Source organism: Chiloscyllium punctatum, chromosome 36, assembly GCF_047496795.1.
Source record: "Chiloscyllium punctatum isolate Juve2018m chromosome 36, sChiPun1.3, whole genome shotgun sequence".
Taxonomy (NCBI): domain Eukaryota; kingdom Metazoa; phylum Chordata; class Chondrichthyes; order Orectolobiformes; family Hemiscylliidae; genus Chiloscyllium; species Chiloscyllium punctatum.
The window spans coordinates 37,211,040-37,226,098 of NC_092774.1; the positions used below are offsets into that span (position 1 = coordinate 37,211,040).

Below are 15,059 nucleotides of genomic sequence, written 5' to 3' on the forward strand. Positions count from 1 at the left end.
ATTTCAAGCACCTCACTGTTCTAGTCTCATTTCCAAACACTTTGCTCATAGCCTCAAAAGAAGCTCTGCGGGTATCTGCTTGTTCCACCCGAACAGGCAGTGGGTTGCAGATTCCCACCAGTCCCAATTTGAGTGAAATATTTTTCCCCCTCCACTGATTTGAATCTTAAAGAAGAAGCCGGGGAGCAAGCTCCCTTTCTTTTCGACGACATTTCTCATTTTGTACTCGGCAGGGTTCACACCTGCGAGGGGAAACCGCAATGGATTTCATGTACATCGCATTAACCACTCGGCCCACGAATACAGAACCACACTGACAGCTTGACTTCCCAGGCCTGTCTGCCTATGGAGCTGAGAAAGAGTGAATCATCGCAGAGTTTGTTTGAATCCAATCACTTCACAGTGATTCGAAAGGGTTAAATATCGGCACATGGTGTTTGCAGATATTTCGGTGTTTCACCCCAAAAGATGAAATGAACTTTCAGTTAGAAATTGCAGGAGGAACTCAGCAGGTCAGGCAACATCTGTGGAAAGAGAATCAGAGGCAACATTTCAAAATTGTGTTTTCACCCACAGGTACTGTCAAACCTGCCGAGTTTCTCTTTTGGTCTCGTCTTCTCAGCAAACGCAGTCCCTTCCGTTAGACATCAATTCAATTCAGAAACCCCTTTGTGGAGAAGATTTCCGTTGGGGGAAAATTAAAAGCGCACAGCTTCGAAGCCAAAGAAGGGCAGCGAACACACCGCCCCTGGGTGGGCTCGAACCACCAACCTTTCGGTTAACAGCCGAACGCGCTGACCAATTGCGCCACAGAGACAGGCGCTGACTTGGGCTGCACCATCGCCTGGTGATTTTATACTTCAGCCTCCCCGCCGAGAATTACAATTGTCGTCTATCAGTTTTACTTTTCCATAATCAAGCCTGGGAGATCTCTTGTGGAGATACCGGGGACAGTCTGCAGACACATCCATGTCACGAGGAACTAGCTTTCTTACTCCGGGGCCGTCGCCCTTCCAGCCTTTCAGTGTTTTGCCTGTTCCCGAGTTCTCTCGTTGGCTCGCAGGGGAGAAGGGGTTTGAATTCATGATGTGCAGGAACGACAATTCTTTCATTGTCTCAGATCAGTTCATGTGCCAAGAACATCAGAGTCAACCTCCCGGCCTCGTCAACAAGGGGACGGTGTCTGGACTGTCTCTGCTCAATCGGACCGGTCATCTTTCATTCTCCTCGAAATCCGCTTCGCAAAGTGTTTCTAAAGGTTCACAAAGCTGGAGACTGGGATTTCTGTGTTGCTTCATGAACATTTGAACATTTTTCCATTTCCTAACTGACAATATTTTGCCAAAATCTCTTCCAATTGTACGCCTTGCCTCATGTCCAGGGATGAGGAATTTCCATTTTGGGGAGACATTCCCAAGGTGGAGAATGTTCGCTTTGGAGCAAAGAAGGAAAACTGGAGATTTCCTGGGGCTGTTGGTCACGATGGAGGAAGAAACGGTGGGAATGGGCAGTTTAATGATCAGAAGAACCAATTGCCACTGACCAGAGTCAGTTACCAGAGGACAGGGATTGAAGTTCTTGAATGAAAAGCAGCACTTGTGCCTAATAAACACAGAGAATACTGCAGAAAGCCAACGGGTCGAGCAGCATCTGTGGAAAGGGAAACAGAGCTGACGTTGTGAGTCTGGTACGTTGTTTGTTCAGAACCCGAGTTTCCTGCATGGCAATCAATTCCCAGACATGAGAAAACGGGTCTTTATTGAGACGGGTTTTGTGAAGTTTGAGCGATAATGCAACCAACAGGAAGTCATTTAAAATCGCCAGCGAAGAAATCATAGCCAGCAGGTTACCACCCTGGGCGGGGAGCCCCAAAGGATCTCTACGCCAACACCTTAAGTGTTCGGCCACAACTACACGCCCAAAGTTGTGGTCTAAACTTTCTCATGGAATAGTTCTAACAGGAAAGGTGAGTATTGGGATTGTCCTGTCCGCGCCATAGCCCCAACGGTTCCTGTTGCCCTGGATTTGATCAGGACAGAGGAGGCTGATGGGAGATCGAATTGAACTACACACATTGATGAGAGATAGAGCGGCTGGGAAGGATCCATTCCCATGCGTAGAGAGATTAATAATCAGGGCCGAAAATAAGGAGCCACTTCAAGAAATTTGGGGTTCATTCAGCAAAGCTAATGTATGACTGTTCACAGAAAATTGTGATGAAAGTCTCTCGAGTTATTTTGATGAGAAGTGTTGATGATGCTAATACAATCGATAGGATGAACGTAGATTGGTAAATGTATTTGGTGACAGTTCTGTTCTAGCCCTGTGAGCGAAACCTGGATCTGAAGGAGTAGAAGGGACATTAACAACATCGATCTGAAATTGGACACGTGACAAGGAACAGAGCCATCATGAACAGTTGGCTTTTGAACTGGAGAAGGTTTCTCGTGAAATTCGCTTGAGGCTTGAGGTATGCAAGGTCAAGATAATTTAGGTAAAACACGGAAACGCTATCCTCATTAGCAGACAGTGAAAGGATTACAAGACACAAATTAAACATTTTCGACAAGTGATACAGGGGACTGGGAAGATAAGTATTATAAACTGTGAACAGCAAAGTTCTGGAGCACAACACATACATTCAAAGACCGAAAACATCCAGGTCCTGATTAATCAGATTGCATTGTAGTGCATGTTTGCAAAACATCCACTTGCAATGTCCTACAAAAGAGTGACAAAACCCATCCCTGTCAGCCCAGGATAGAAAATCCGAAGGGATGAACGTTTGCTGATTTTCTGAAGATTCACAGAGCTTGGACTGGGTTTTGGTGATTGTTTCTTTTCCACTCCCAGGAGCCGCAGTGTTTGAGGCGTTGAGTTGGGGAGAATAAAATGTGCCCGTGAGCAGCATGTGGGGCTATTTCAGCTTCCCCTCATATGACTGCGCTGTGAGTTGACTCAGATGTTCTCAGGGACATTTACTGACGCGAGACAGTGAAAGGATTCTCATTCCCGCAGATCGGGAATTCAAACCGTATGCCGGCTACAGGACAATGAGAAAGATTAATTGGGGTGTGTGAAGAAGCTGTGAGCTGCATTTCAAACAGGGAGGTGGAGTCAGATGCATCATCCATTGGCCCCGGCCCTGTGCGTATCTCACGCCACCATGCTGCAGAGTTCTGACGTTAGCACGGACATGCGCAGCAATGGGTTCATTCACAAGGCGAACAACCAAAGATAATCACCGTCACTGATTCCCTTCCACAGGCCCAACTTGGTGAAGCAGTATCTTTCACTGGCAAAAGAAACACCCTTGTCCTCAGGTGCCTGCTTCATTTCGATCACGATTTCAAGCACCTCACTGTTCTAGTCTCATTTCCAAACACTTTGCTCATAGCCTCAAAAGAAGCTCTGCGGGTATCTGCTTGTTCCACCCGAACAGGCAGTGGGTTGCAGATTCCCACCAGTCCCAATTTGAGTGAAATATTTTTCCCCCTCCACTGATTTGAATCTTAAAGAAGAAGCCGGGGAGCAAGCTCCCTTTCTTTTCGACGACATTTCTCATTTTGTACTCGGCAGGGTTCACACCTGCGAGGGGAAACCGCAATGGATTTCATGTACATCGCATTAACCACTCGGCCCACGAATACAGAACCACACTGACAGCTTGACTTCCCAGGCCTGTCTGCCTATGGAGCTGAGAAAGAGTGAATCATCGCAGAGTTTGTTTGAATCCAATCACTTCACAGTGATTCGAAAGGGTTAAATATCGGCACATGGTGTTTGCAGATATTTCGGTGTTTCACCCCAAAAGATGAAATGAACTTTCAGTTAGAAATTGCAGGAGGAACTCAGCAGGTCAGGCAACATCTGTGGAAAGAGAATCAGAGGCAACATTTCAAAATTGTGTTTTCACCGACAGGTACTGTCAAACCTGCCTAGTTTCTCTTTTGGTCTCGTCTTCTCAGCAAACGCAGTCCCTTCCGTTAGACATCAATTCAATTCAGAAACCCCTTTGTGGAGAAGATTTCCGTTGGGGGAAAATTTTCCTGACGCCATTAAAAGCGCACAGCTTCGAAGCCAAAGAAGGGCAGCGAACACACCGCCCCTGGGTGGGCTCGAACCACCAACCTTTCGGTTAACAGCCGAACGCGCTGACCAATTGCGCCACAGAGACAGGCGCTGACTTGGGCTGCACCATCGCCTGGTGATTTTATACTTCAGCCTCCCCGCCGAGAATTACAATTGTCGTCTATCAGTTTTACTTTTCCATAATCAAGCCTGGGAGATCTCTTGTGGAGATACCGGGGACAGTCTGCAGACACATCCATGTCACGAGGAACTAGCTTTCTTACTCCGGGGCCGTCGCCCTTCCAGCCTTTCAGTGTTTTGCCTGTTCCCGAGTTCTCTCGTTGGCTCGCAGGGGAGAAGGGGTTTGAATTCATGATGTGCAGGAACGACAATTCTTTCATTGTCTCAGATCAGTTCATGTGCCAAGAACATCAGAGTCAACCTCCCGGCCTCGTCAACAAGGGGACGGTGTCTGGACTGTCTCTGCTCAATCGGACCGGTCATCTTTCATTCTCCTCGAAATCCGCTTCGCAAAGTGTTTCTAAAGGTTCACAAAGCTGGAGACTGGGATTTCTGTGTTGCTTCATGAACATTTGAACATTTTTCCATTTCCGAACTGACAATATTTTGCCAAAATCTCTTCCAATTGTACGCCTTGCCTCATGTCCAGGGATGAGGAATTTCCATTTTGGGGAGACATTCCCAAGGTGGAGAATGTTCGCTTTGGAGCAAAGAAGGAAAACTGGAGATTTCCTGGGGCTGTTGGTCACGATGGAGGAAGAAGCGGTGGGAATGGGCAGTTTAATGATCAGAAGAACCAATTGCCACTGACCAGAGTCAGTTACCAGAGGACAGGGATTGAAGTTCTTGAATGAAAAGCAGCACTTGTGCCTAATAAACACAGAGAATACTGCAGAAAGCCAACGGGTCGAGCAGCATCTGTGGAAAGGGAAACAGAGCTGACGTTGTGAGTCTGGTACGTTGTTTGTTCAGAACCCGAGTTTCCTGCATGGCAATCAATTCCCAGACATGAGAAAACGGGTCTTTATTGAGACGGGTTTTGTGAAGTTTGAGCGATAATGCAACCAACAGGAAGTCATTTAAAATCGCCAGCGAAGAAATCATAGCCAGCAGGTTACCACCCTGGGCGGGGAGCCCCAAAGGATCTCTACGCCAACACCTTAAGTGTTCGGCCACAACTACACGCCCAAAGTTGTGGTCTAAACTTTCTCATGGAATAGTTCTAACAGGAAAGGTGAGTATTGGGATTGTCCTGTCCGCGCCATAGCCCCAACGGTTCCTGTTGCCCTGGATTTGATCAGGACAGAGGAGGCTGATGGGAGATCGAATTGAACTACACACATTGATGAGAGATAGAGCGGCTGGGAAGGATCCATTCCCATGCGTAGAGAGATTAATAATCAGGGCCGAAAATAAGGAGCCACTTCAAGAAATTTGGGGTTCATTCAGCAAAGCTAATGTATGACTGTTCACAGAAAATTGTGATGAAAGTCTCTCGAGTTATTTTGATGAGAAGTGTTGATGATGCTAATACAATCGATAGGATGAACGTAGATTGGTAAATGTATTTGGTGACAGTTCTGTTCTAGCCCTGTGAGCGAAACCTGGATCTGAAGGAGTAGAAGGGACATTAACAACATCGATCTGAAATTGGACACGTGACAAGGAACAGAGCCATCATGAACAGTTGGCTTTTGAACTGGAGAAGGTTTCTCGTGAAATTCGCTTGAGGCTTGAGGTATGCAAGGTCAAGATAATTTAGGTAAAACACGGAAACGCTATCCTCATTAGCAGACAGTGAAAGGATTACAAGACACAAATTAAACATTTTCGACAAGTGATACAGGGGACTGGGAAGATAAGTATTATAAACTGTGAACAGCAAAGTTCTGGAGCACAACACATACATTCAAAGACCGAAAACATCCAGGTCCTGATTAATCAGATTGCATTGTAGTGCATGTTTGCAAAACATCCACTTGCAATGTCCTACAAAAGAGTGACAAAACCCATCCCTGTCAGCCCAGGATAGAAAATCCGAAGGGATGAACGTTTGCTGATTTTCTGAAGATTCACAGAGCTTGGACTGGGTTTTGGTGATTGTTTCTTTTCCACTCCCAGGAGCCGCAGTGTTTGAGGCGTTGAGTTGGGGAGAATAAAATGTGCCCGTGAGCAGCATGTGGGGCTATTTCAGCTTCCCCTCATATGACTGCGCTGTGAGTTGACTCAGATGTTCTCAGGGACATTTACTGACGCGAGACAGTGAAAGGATTCTCATTCCCGCAGATCGGGAATTCAAACCGTATGCCGGCTACAGGACAATGAGAAAGATTAATTGGGGTGTGTGAAGAAGCTGTGAGCTGCATTTCAAACAGGGAGGTGGGTCAGATGCATCATCCATTGGCCCCGGCCCTGTGCGTATCTCACGCCACCATGCTGCAGAGTTCTGACGTTAGCACGGACATGCGCAGCAATGGGTTCATTCACAAGGCGAACAACCAAAGATAATCACCGTCACTGATTCCCTTCCACAGGCCCAACTTGGTGAAGCAGTATCTTTCACTGGCAAAAGAAACACCCTTGTCCTCAGGTGCCTGCTTCATTTCGATCACGATTTCAAGCACCTCACTGTTCTAGTCTCATTTCCAAACACTTTGCTCATAGCCTCAAAAGAAGCTCTGCGGGTATCTGCTTGTTCCACCCGAACAGGCAGTGGGTTGCAGATTCCCACCAGTCCCAATTTGAGTGAAATATTTTTCCCCCTCCACTGATTTGAATCTTAAAGAAGAAGCCGGGGAGCAAGCTCCCTTTCTTTTCGACGACATTTCTCATTTTGTACTCGGCAGGGTTCACACCTGCGAGGGGAAACCGCAATGGATTTCATGTACATCGCATTAACCACTCGGCCCACGAATACAGAACCACACTGACAGCTTGACTTCCCAGGCCTGTCTGCCTATGGAGCTGAGAAAGAGTGAATCATCGCAGAGTTTGTTTGAATCCAATCACTTCACAGTGATTCGAAAGGGTTAAATATCGGCACATGGTGTTTGCAGATATTTCGGTGTTTCACCCCAAAAGATGAAATGAACTTTCAGTTAGAAATTGCAGGAGGAACTCAGCAGGTCAGGCAACATCTGTGGAAAGAGAATCAGAGGCAACATTTCAAAATTGTGTTTTCACCGACAGGTACTGTCAAACCTGCCGAGTTTCTCTTTTGGTCTCGTCTTCTCAGCAAACGCAGTCCCTTCCGTTAGACATCAATTCAATTCAGAAACCCCTTTGTGGAGAAGATTTCCGTTGGGGGAAAATTAAAAGCGCACAGCTTCGAAGCCAAAGAAGGGCAGCGAACACACCGCCCCTGGGTGGGCTCGAACCACCAACCTTTCGGTGAACAGCCGAACGCGCTGACCAATTGCGCCACAGAGACAGGCGCTGACTTGGGCTGCACCATCGCCTGGTGATTTTATACTTCAGCCTCCCCGCCGAGAATTACAATTGTCGTCTATCAGTTTTACTTTTCCATAATCAAGCCTGGGAGATCTCTTGTGGAGATACCGGGGACAGTCTGCAGACACATCCATGTCACGAGGAACTAGCTTTCTTACTCCGGGGCCGTCGCCCTTCCAGCCTTTCAGTGTTTTGCCTGTTCCCGAGTTCTCTCGTTGGCTCGCAGGGGAGAAGGGGTTTGAATTCATGATGTGCAGGAACGACAATTCTTTCATTGTCTCAGATCAGTTCATGTGCCAAGAACATCAGAGTCAACCTCCCGGCCTCGTCAACAAGGGGACGGTGTCTGGACTGTCTCTGCTCAATCGGACCGGTCATCTTTCATTCTCCTCGAAATCCGCTTCGCAAAGTGTTTCTAAAGGTTCACAAAGCTGGAGACTGGGATTTCTGTGTTGCTTCATGAACATTTGAACATTTTTCCATTTCCTAACTGACAATATTTTGCCAAAATCTCTTCCAATTGTACGCCTTGCCTCATGTCCAGGGATGAGGAATTTCCATTTTGGGGAGACATTCCCAAGGTGGAGAATGTTCGCTTTGGAGCAAAGAAGGAAAACTGGAGATTTCCTGGGGCTGTTGGTCACGATGGAGGAAGAAGCGGTGGGAATGGGCAGTTTAATGATCAGAAGAACCAATTGCCACTGACCAGAGTCAGTTACCAGAGGACAGGGATTGAAGTTCTTGAATGAAAAGCAGCACTTGTGCCTAATAAACACAGAGAATACTGCAGAAAGCCAACGGGTCGAGCAGCATCTGTGGAAAGGGAAACAGAGCTGACGTTGTGAGTCTGGTACGTTGTTTGTTCAGAACCCGAGTTTCCTGCATGGCAATCAATTCCCAGACATGAGAAAACGGGTCTTTATTGAGACGGGTTTTGTGAAGTTTGAGCGATAATGCAACCAACAGGAAGTCATTTAAAATCGCCAGCGAAGAAATCATAGCCAGCAGGTTACCACCCTGGGCGGGGAGCCCCAAAGGATCTCTACGCCAACACCTTAAGTGTTCGGCCACAACTACACGCCCAAAGTTGTGGTCTAAACTTTCTCATGGAATAGTTCTAACAGGAAAGGTGAGTATTGGGATTGTCCTGTCCGCGCCATAGCCCCAACGGTTCCTGTTGCCCTGGATTTGATCAGGACAGAGGAGGCTGATGGGAGATCGAATTGAACTACACACATTGATGAGAGATAGAGCGGCTGGGAAGGATCCATTCCCATGCGTAGAGAGATTAATAATCAGGGCCGAAAATAAGGAGCCACTTCAAGAAATTTGGGGTTCATTCAGCAAAGCTAATGTATGACTGTTCACAGAAAATTGTGATGAAAGTCTCTCGAGTTATTTTGATGAGAAGTGTTGATGATGCTAATACAATCGATAGGATGAACGTAGATTGGTAAATGTATTTGGTGACAGTTCTGTTCTAGCCCTGTGAGCGAAACCTGGATCTGAAGGAGTAGAAGGGACATTAACAACATCGATCTGAAATTGGACACGTGACAAGGAACAGAGCCATCATGAACAGTTGGCTTTTGAACTGGAGAAGGTTTCTCGTGAAATTCGCTTGAGGCTTGAGGTATGCAAGGTCAAGATAATTTAGGTAAAACACGGAAACGCTATCCTCATTAGCAGACAGTGAAAGGATTACAAGACACAAATTAAACATTTTCGACAAGTGATACAGGGGACTGGGAAGATAAGTATTATAAACTGTGAACAGCAAAGTTCTGGAGCACAACACATACATTCAAAGACCGAAAACATCCAGGTCCTGATTAATCAGATTGCATTGTAGTGCATGTTTGCAAAACATCCACTTGCAATGTCCTACAAAAGAGTGACAAAACCCATCCCTGTCAGCCCAGGATAGAAAATCCGAAGGGATGAACGTTTGCTGATTTTCTGAAGATTCACAGAGCTTGGACTGGGTTTTGGTGATTGTTTCTTTTCCACTCCCAGGAGCCGCAGTGTTTGAGGCGTTGAGTTGGGGAGAATAAAATGTGCCCGTGAGCAGCATGTGGGGCTATTTCAGCTTCCCCTCATATGACTGCGCTGTGAGTTGACTCAGATGTTCTCAGGGACATTTACTGACGCGAGACAGTGAAAGGATTCTCATTCCCGCAGATCGGGAATTCAAACCGTATGCCGGCTACAGGACAATGAGAAAGATTAATTGGGGTGTGTGAAGAAGCTGTGAGCTGCATTTCAAACAGGGAGGTGGAGTCAGATGCATCATCCATTGGCCCCGGCCCTGTGCGTATCTCACGCCACCATGCTGCAGAGTTCTGACGTTAGCACGGACATGCGCAGCAATGGGTTCATTCACAAGGCGAACAACCAAAGATAATCACCGTCACTGATTCCCTTCCACAGGCCCAACTTGGTGAAGCAGTATCTTTCACTGGCAAAAGAAACACCCTTGTCCTCAGGTGCCTGCTTCATTTCGATCACGATTTCAAGCACCTCACTGTTCTAGTCTCATTTCCAAACACTTTGCTCATAGCCTCAAAAGAAGCTCTGCGGGTATCTGCTTGTTCCACCCGAACAGGCAGTGGGTTGCAGATTCCCACCAGTCCCAATTTGAGTGAAATATTTTTCCCCCTCCACTGATTTGAATCTTAAAGAAGAAGCCGGGGAGCAAGCTCCCTTTCTTTTCGACGACATTTCTCATTTTGTACTCGGCAGGGTTCACACCTGCGAGGGGAAACCGCAATGGATTTCATGTACATCGCATTAACCACTCGGCCCACGAATACAGAACCACACTGACAGCTTGACTTCCCAGGCCTGTCTGCCTATGGAGCTGAGAAAGAGTGAATCATCGCAGAGTTTGTTTGAATCCAATCACTTCACAGTGATTCGAAAGGGTTAAATATCGGCACATGGTGTTTGCAGATATTTCGGTGTTTCACCCCAAAAGATGGAATGAACTTTCAGTTAGAAATTGCAGGAGGAACCCAGCAGGTCAGGCAACATCTGTGGAAAGAGAATCAGAGGCAACATTTCAAAATTGTGTTTTCACCGACAGGTACTGTCAAACCTGCCTAGTTTCTCTTTTGGTCTCGTCTTCTCAGCAAACGCAGTCCCTTCCGTTAGACATCAATTCAATTCAGAAACCCCTTTGTGGAGAAGATTTCCGTTGGGGGAAAATTTTCCTGACGCCATTAAAAGCGCACAGCTTCGAAGCCAAAGAAGGGCAGCGAACACACCGCCCCTGGGTGGGCTCCAACCACCAACCTTTCGGTTAACAGCCGAACGCGCGGACTAATTGCGCCACAGAGACAGGCGCTGACTTGGGCTGCACATCGCCTGGTGATTTTATAATTCAGCCTCCCCGCCGAGAATTACAGTTGTCGTCTATCAGTTTTACTTTTCCATAATCAAGCCTGGGAGATCTCTTGTGGAGATACCGGGGACAGTCTGCAGACACATCCATGTCACGAGGAACTAGCTTTCTTACTCCGGGGCCGTCGCCCTTCCAGCCTTTCAGTGTTTTGCCTGTTCCCGAGTTCTCTCGTTGGCTCGCAGGGGAGAAGGGGTTTGAATTCATGATGTGCAGGAACGACAATTCTTTCATTGTCTCAGATCAGTTCATGTGCCAAGAACATCAGAGTCAACCTCCCGGCCTCGTCAACAAGGGGACGGTGTCTGGACTGTCTCTGCTCAATCGGACCGGTCATCTTTCATTCTCCTCGAAATCCGCTTCGCAAAGTGTTTCTAAAGGTTCACAAAGCTGGAGACTGGGATTTCTGTGTTGCTTCATGAACATTTGAACATTTTTCCATTTCCTAACTGACAATATTTTGCCAAAATCTCTTCCAATTGTACGCCTTGCCTCATGTCCAGGGATGAGGAATTTCCATTTTGGGGAGACATTCCCAAGGTGGAGAATGTTCGCTTTGGAGCAAAGAAGGAAAACTGGAGATTTCCTGGGGCTGTTGGTCACGATGGAGGAAGAAGCGGTGGGAATGGGCAGTTTAATGATCAGAAGAACCAATTGCCACTGACCAGAGTCAGTTACCAGAGGACAGGGATTGAAGTTCTTGAATGAAAAGCAGCACTTGTGCCTAATAAACACAGAGAATACTGCAGAAAGCCAACGGGTCGAGCAGCATCTGTGGAAAGGGAAACAGAGCTGACGTTGTGAGTCTGGTACGTTGTTTGTTCAGAACCCGAGTTTCCTGCATGGCAATCAATTCCCAGACATGAGAAAACGGGTCTTTATTGAGACGGGTTTTGTGAAGTTTGAGCGATAATGCAACCAACAGGAAGTCATTTAAAATCGCCAGCGAAGAAATCATAGCCAGCAGGTTACCACCCTGGGCGGGGAGCCCCAAAGGATCTCTACGCCAACACCTTAAGTGTTCGGCCACAACTACACGCCCAAAGTTGTGGTCTAAACTTTCTCATGGAATAGTTCTAACAGGAAAGGTGAGTATTGGGATTGTCCTGTCCGCGCCATAGCCCCAACGGTTCCTGTTGCCCTGGATTTGATCAGGACAGAGGAGGCTGATGGGAGATCGAATTGAACTACACACATTGATGAGAGATAGAGCGGCTGGGAAGGATCCATTCCCATGCGTAGAGAGATTAATAATCAGGGCCGAAAATAAGGAGCCACTTCAAGAAATTTGGGGTTCATTCAGCAAAGCTAATGTATGACTGTTCACAGAAAATTGTGATGAAAGTCTCTCGAGTTATTTTGATGAGAAGTGTTGATGATGCTAATACAATCGATAGGATGAACGTAGATTGGTAAATGTATTTGGTGACAGTTCTGTTCTAGCCCTGTGAGCGAAACCTGGATCTGAAGGAGTAGAAGGGACATTAACAACATCGATCTGAAATTGGACACGTGACAAGGAACAGAGCCATCATGAACAGTTGGCTTTTGAACTGGAGAAGGTTTCTCGTGAAATTCGCTTGAGGCTTGAGGTATGCAAGGTCAAGATAATTTAGGTAAAACACGGAAACGCTATCCTCATTAGCAGACAGTGAAAGGATTACAAGACACAAATTAAACATTTTCGACAAGTGATACAGGGGACTGGGAAGATAAGTATTATAAACTGTGAACAGCAAAGTTCTGGAGCACAACACATACATTCAAAGACCGAAAACATCCAGGTCCTGATTAATCAGATTGCATTGTAGTGCATGTTTGCAAAACATCCACTTGCAATGTCCTACAAAAGAGTGACAAAACCCATCCCTGTCAGCCCAGGATAGAAAATCCGAAGGGATGAACGTTTGCTGATTTTCTGAAGATTCACAGAGCTTGGACTGGGTTTTGGTGATTGTTTCTTTTCCACTCCCAGGAGCCGCAGTGTTTGAGGCGTTGAGTTGGGGAGAATAAAATGTGCCCGTGAGCAGCATGTGGGGCTATTTCAGCTTCCCCTCATATGACTGCGCTGTGAGTTGACTCAGATGTTCTCAGGGACATTTACTGACGCGAGACAGTGAAAGGATTCTCATTCCCGCAGATCGGGAATTCAAACCGTATGCCGGCTACAGGACAATGAGAAAGATTAATTGGGGTGTGTGAAGAAGCTGTGAGCTGCATTTCAAACAGGGAGGTGGAGTCAGATGCATCATCCATTGGCCCCGGCCCTGTGCGTATCTCACGCCACCATGCTGCAGAGTTCTGACGTTAGCACGGACATGCGCAGCAATGGGTTCATTCACAAGGCGAACAACCAAAGATAATCACCGTCACTGATTCCCTTCCACAGGCCCAACTTGGTGAAGCAGTATCTTTCACTGGCAAAAGAAACACCCTTGTCCTCAGGTGCCTGCTTCATTTCGATCACGATTTCAAGCACCTCACTGTTCTAGTCTCATTTCCAAACACTTTGCTCATAGCCTCAAAAGAAGCTCTGCGGGTATCTGCTTGTTCCACCCGAACAGGCAGTGGGTTGCAGATTCCCACCAGTCCCAATTTGAGTGAAATATTTTTCCCCCTCCACTGATTTGAATCTTAAAGAAGAAGCCGGGGAGCAAGCTCCCTTTCTTTTCGACGACATTTCTCATTTTGTACTCGGCAGGGTTCACACCTGCGAGGGGAAACCGCAATGGATTTCATGTACATCGCATTAACCACTCGGCCCACGAATACAGAACCACACTGACAGCTTGACTTCCCAGGCCTGTCTGCCTATGGAGCTGAGAAAGAGTGAATCATCGCAGAGTTTGTTTGAATCCAATCACTTCACAGTGATTCGAAAGGGTTAAATATCGGCACATGGTGTTTGCAGATATTTCGGTGTTTCACCCCAAAAGATGAAATGAACTTTCAGTTAGAAATTGCAGGAGGAACTCAGCAGGTCAGGCAACATCTGTGGAAAGAGAATCAGAGGCAACATTTCAAAATTGTGTTTTCACCGACAGGTACTGTCAAACCTGCCTAGTTTCTCTTTTGGTCTCGTCTTCTCAGCAAACGCAGTCCCTTCCGTTAGACATCAATTCAATTCAGAAACCCCTTTGTGGAGAAGATTTCCGTTGGGGGAAAATTTTCCTGACGCCATTAAAAGCGCACAGCTTCGAAGCCAAAGAAGGGCAGCGAACACACCGCCCCTGGGTGGGCTCGAACCACCAACCTTTCGGTTAACAGCCGAACGCGCGGACTAATTGCGCCACAGAGACAGGCGCTGACTTGGGCTGCACATCGCCTGGTGATTTTATAATTCAGCCTCCCCGCCGAGAATTACAGTTGTCGTCTATCAGTTTTACTTTTCCATAATCAAGCCTGGGAGATCTCTTGTGGAGATACCGGGGACAGTCTGCAGACACATCCATGTCACGAGGAACTAGCTTTCTTACTCCGGGGCCGTCGCCCTTCCAGCCTTTCAGTGTTTTGCCTGTTTCCGAGTTCTCTCGTTGGCTCGCAGGGGAGAAGGGGTTTGAATTCATGATGTGCAGGAACGACAATTCTTTCATTGTCTCAGATCAGTTCATGTGCCAAGAACATCAGAGTCAACCTCCCGGCCTCGTCAACAAGGGGACGGTGTCTGGACTGTCTCTGCTCAATCGGACCGGTCATCTTTCATTCTCCTCGAAATCCGCTTCGCAAAGTGTTTCTAAAGGTTCACAAAGCTGGAGACTGGGATTTCTGTGTTGCTTCATGAACATTTGAACATTTTTCCATTTCCTAACTGACAATATTTTGCCAAAATCTCTTCCAATTGTACGCCTTGCCTCATGTCCAGGGATGAGGAATTTCCATTTTGGGGAGACATTCCCAAGGTGGAGAATGTTCGCTTTGGAGCAAAGAAGGAAAACTGGAGATTTCCTGGGGCTGTTGGTCACGATGGAGGAAGAAGCGGTGGGAATGGACAGTTTAATGATCAGAAGAACCAATTGCCACTGACCAGAGTCAGTTACCAGAGGACAGGGATTGAAGTTCTTGAATGAAAAGCAGCACTTGTGCCTAATAAACACAGAGAATACTGCAGAAAGCCAAC

At 46.8% G+C, this 15,059-nt stretch overlaps 3 non-coding genes across 3 annotated transcripts; all 3 read right to left on the bottom strand.

The window, feature by feature from the left end:
- Positions 1-743: 743 nt before the first annotated feature.
- trnan-guu (transfer RNA asparagine (anticodon GUU)) lies at positions 744-817 on the bottom strand. The gene has a single exon. It is a non-coding gene; the product is annotated as a tRNA-Asn (tRNA).
- Positions 818-4,103: 3,286 nt separating this feature from the next.
- trnan-guu (transfer RNA asparagine (anticodon GUU)) lies at positions 4,104-4,177 on the bottom strand. The gene has a single exon. It is a non-coding gene; the product is annotated as a tRNA-Asn (tRNA).
- A 3,271-nt stretch (positions 4,178-7,448) lies between these two features.
- On the bottom strand, positions 7,449-7,522 carry trnan-guu (transfer RNA asparagine (anticodon GUU)). The gene has a single exon. It is a non-coding gene; the product is annotated as a tRNA-Asn (tRNA).
- Between the last annotated feature and the right edge of the window lie 7,537 nt (positions 7,523-15,059).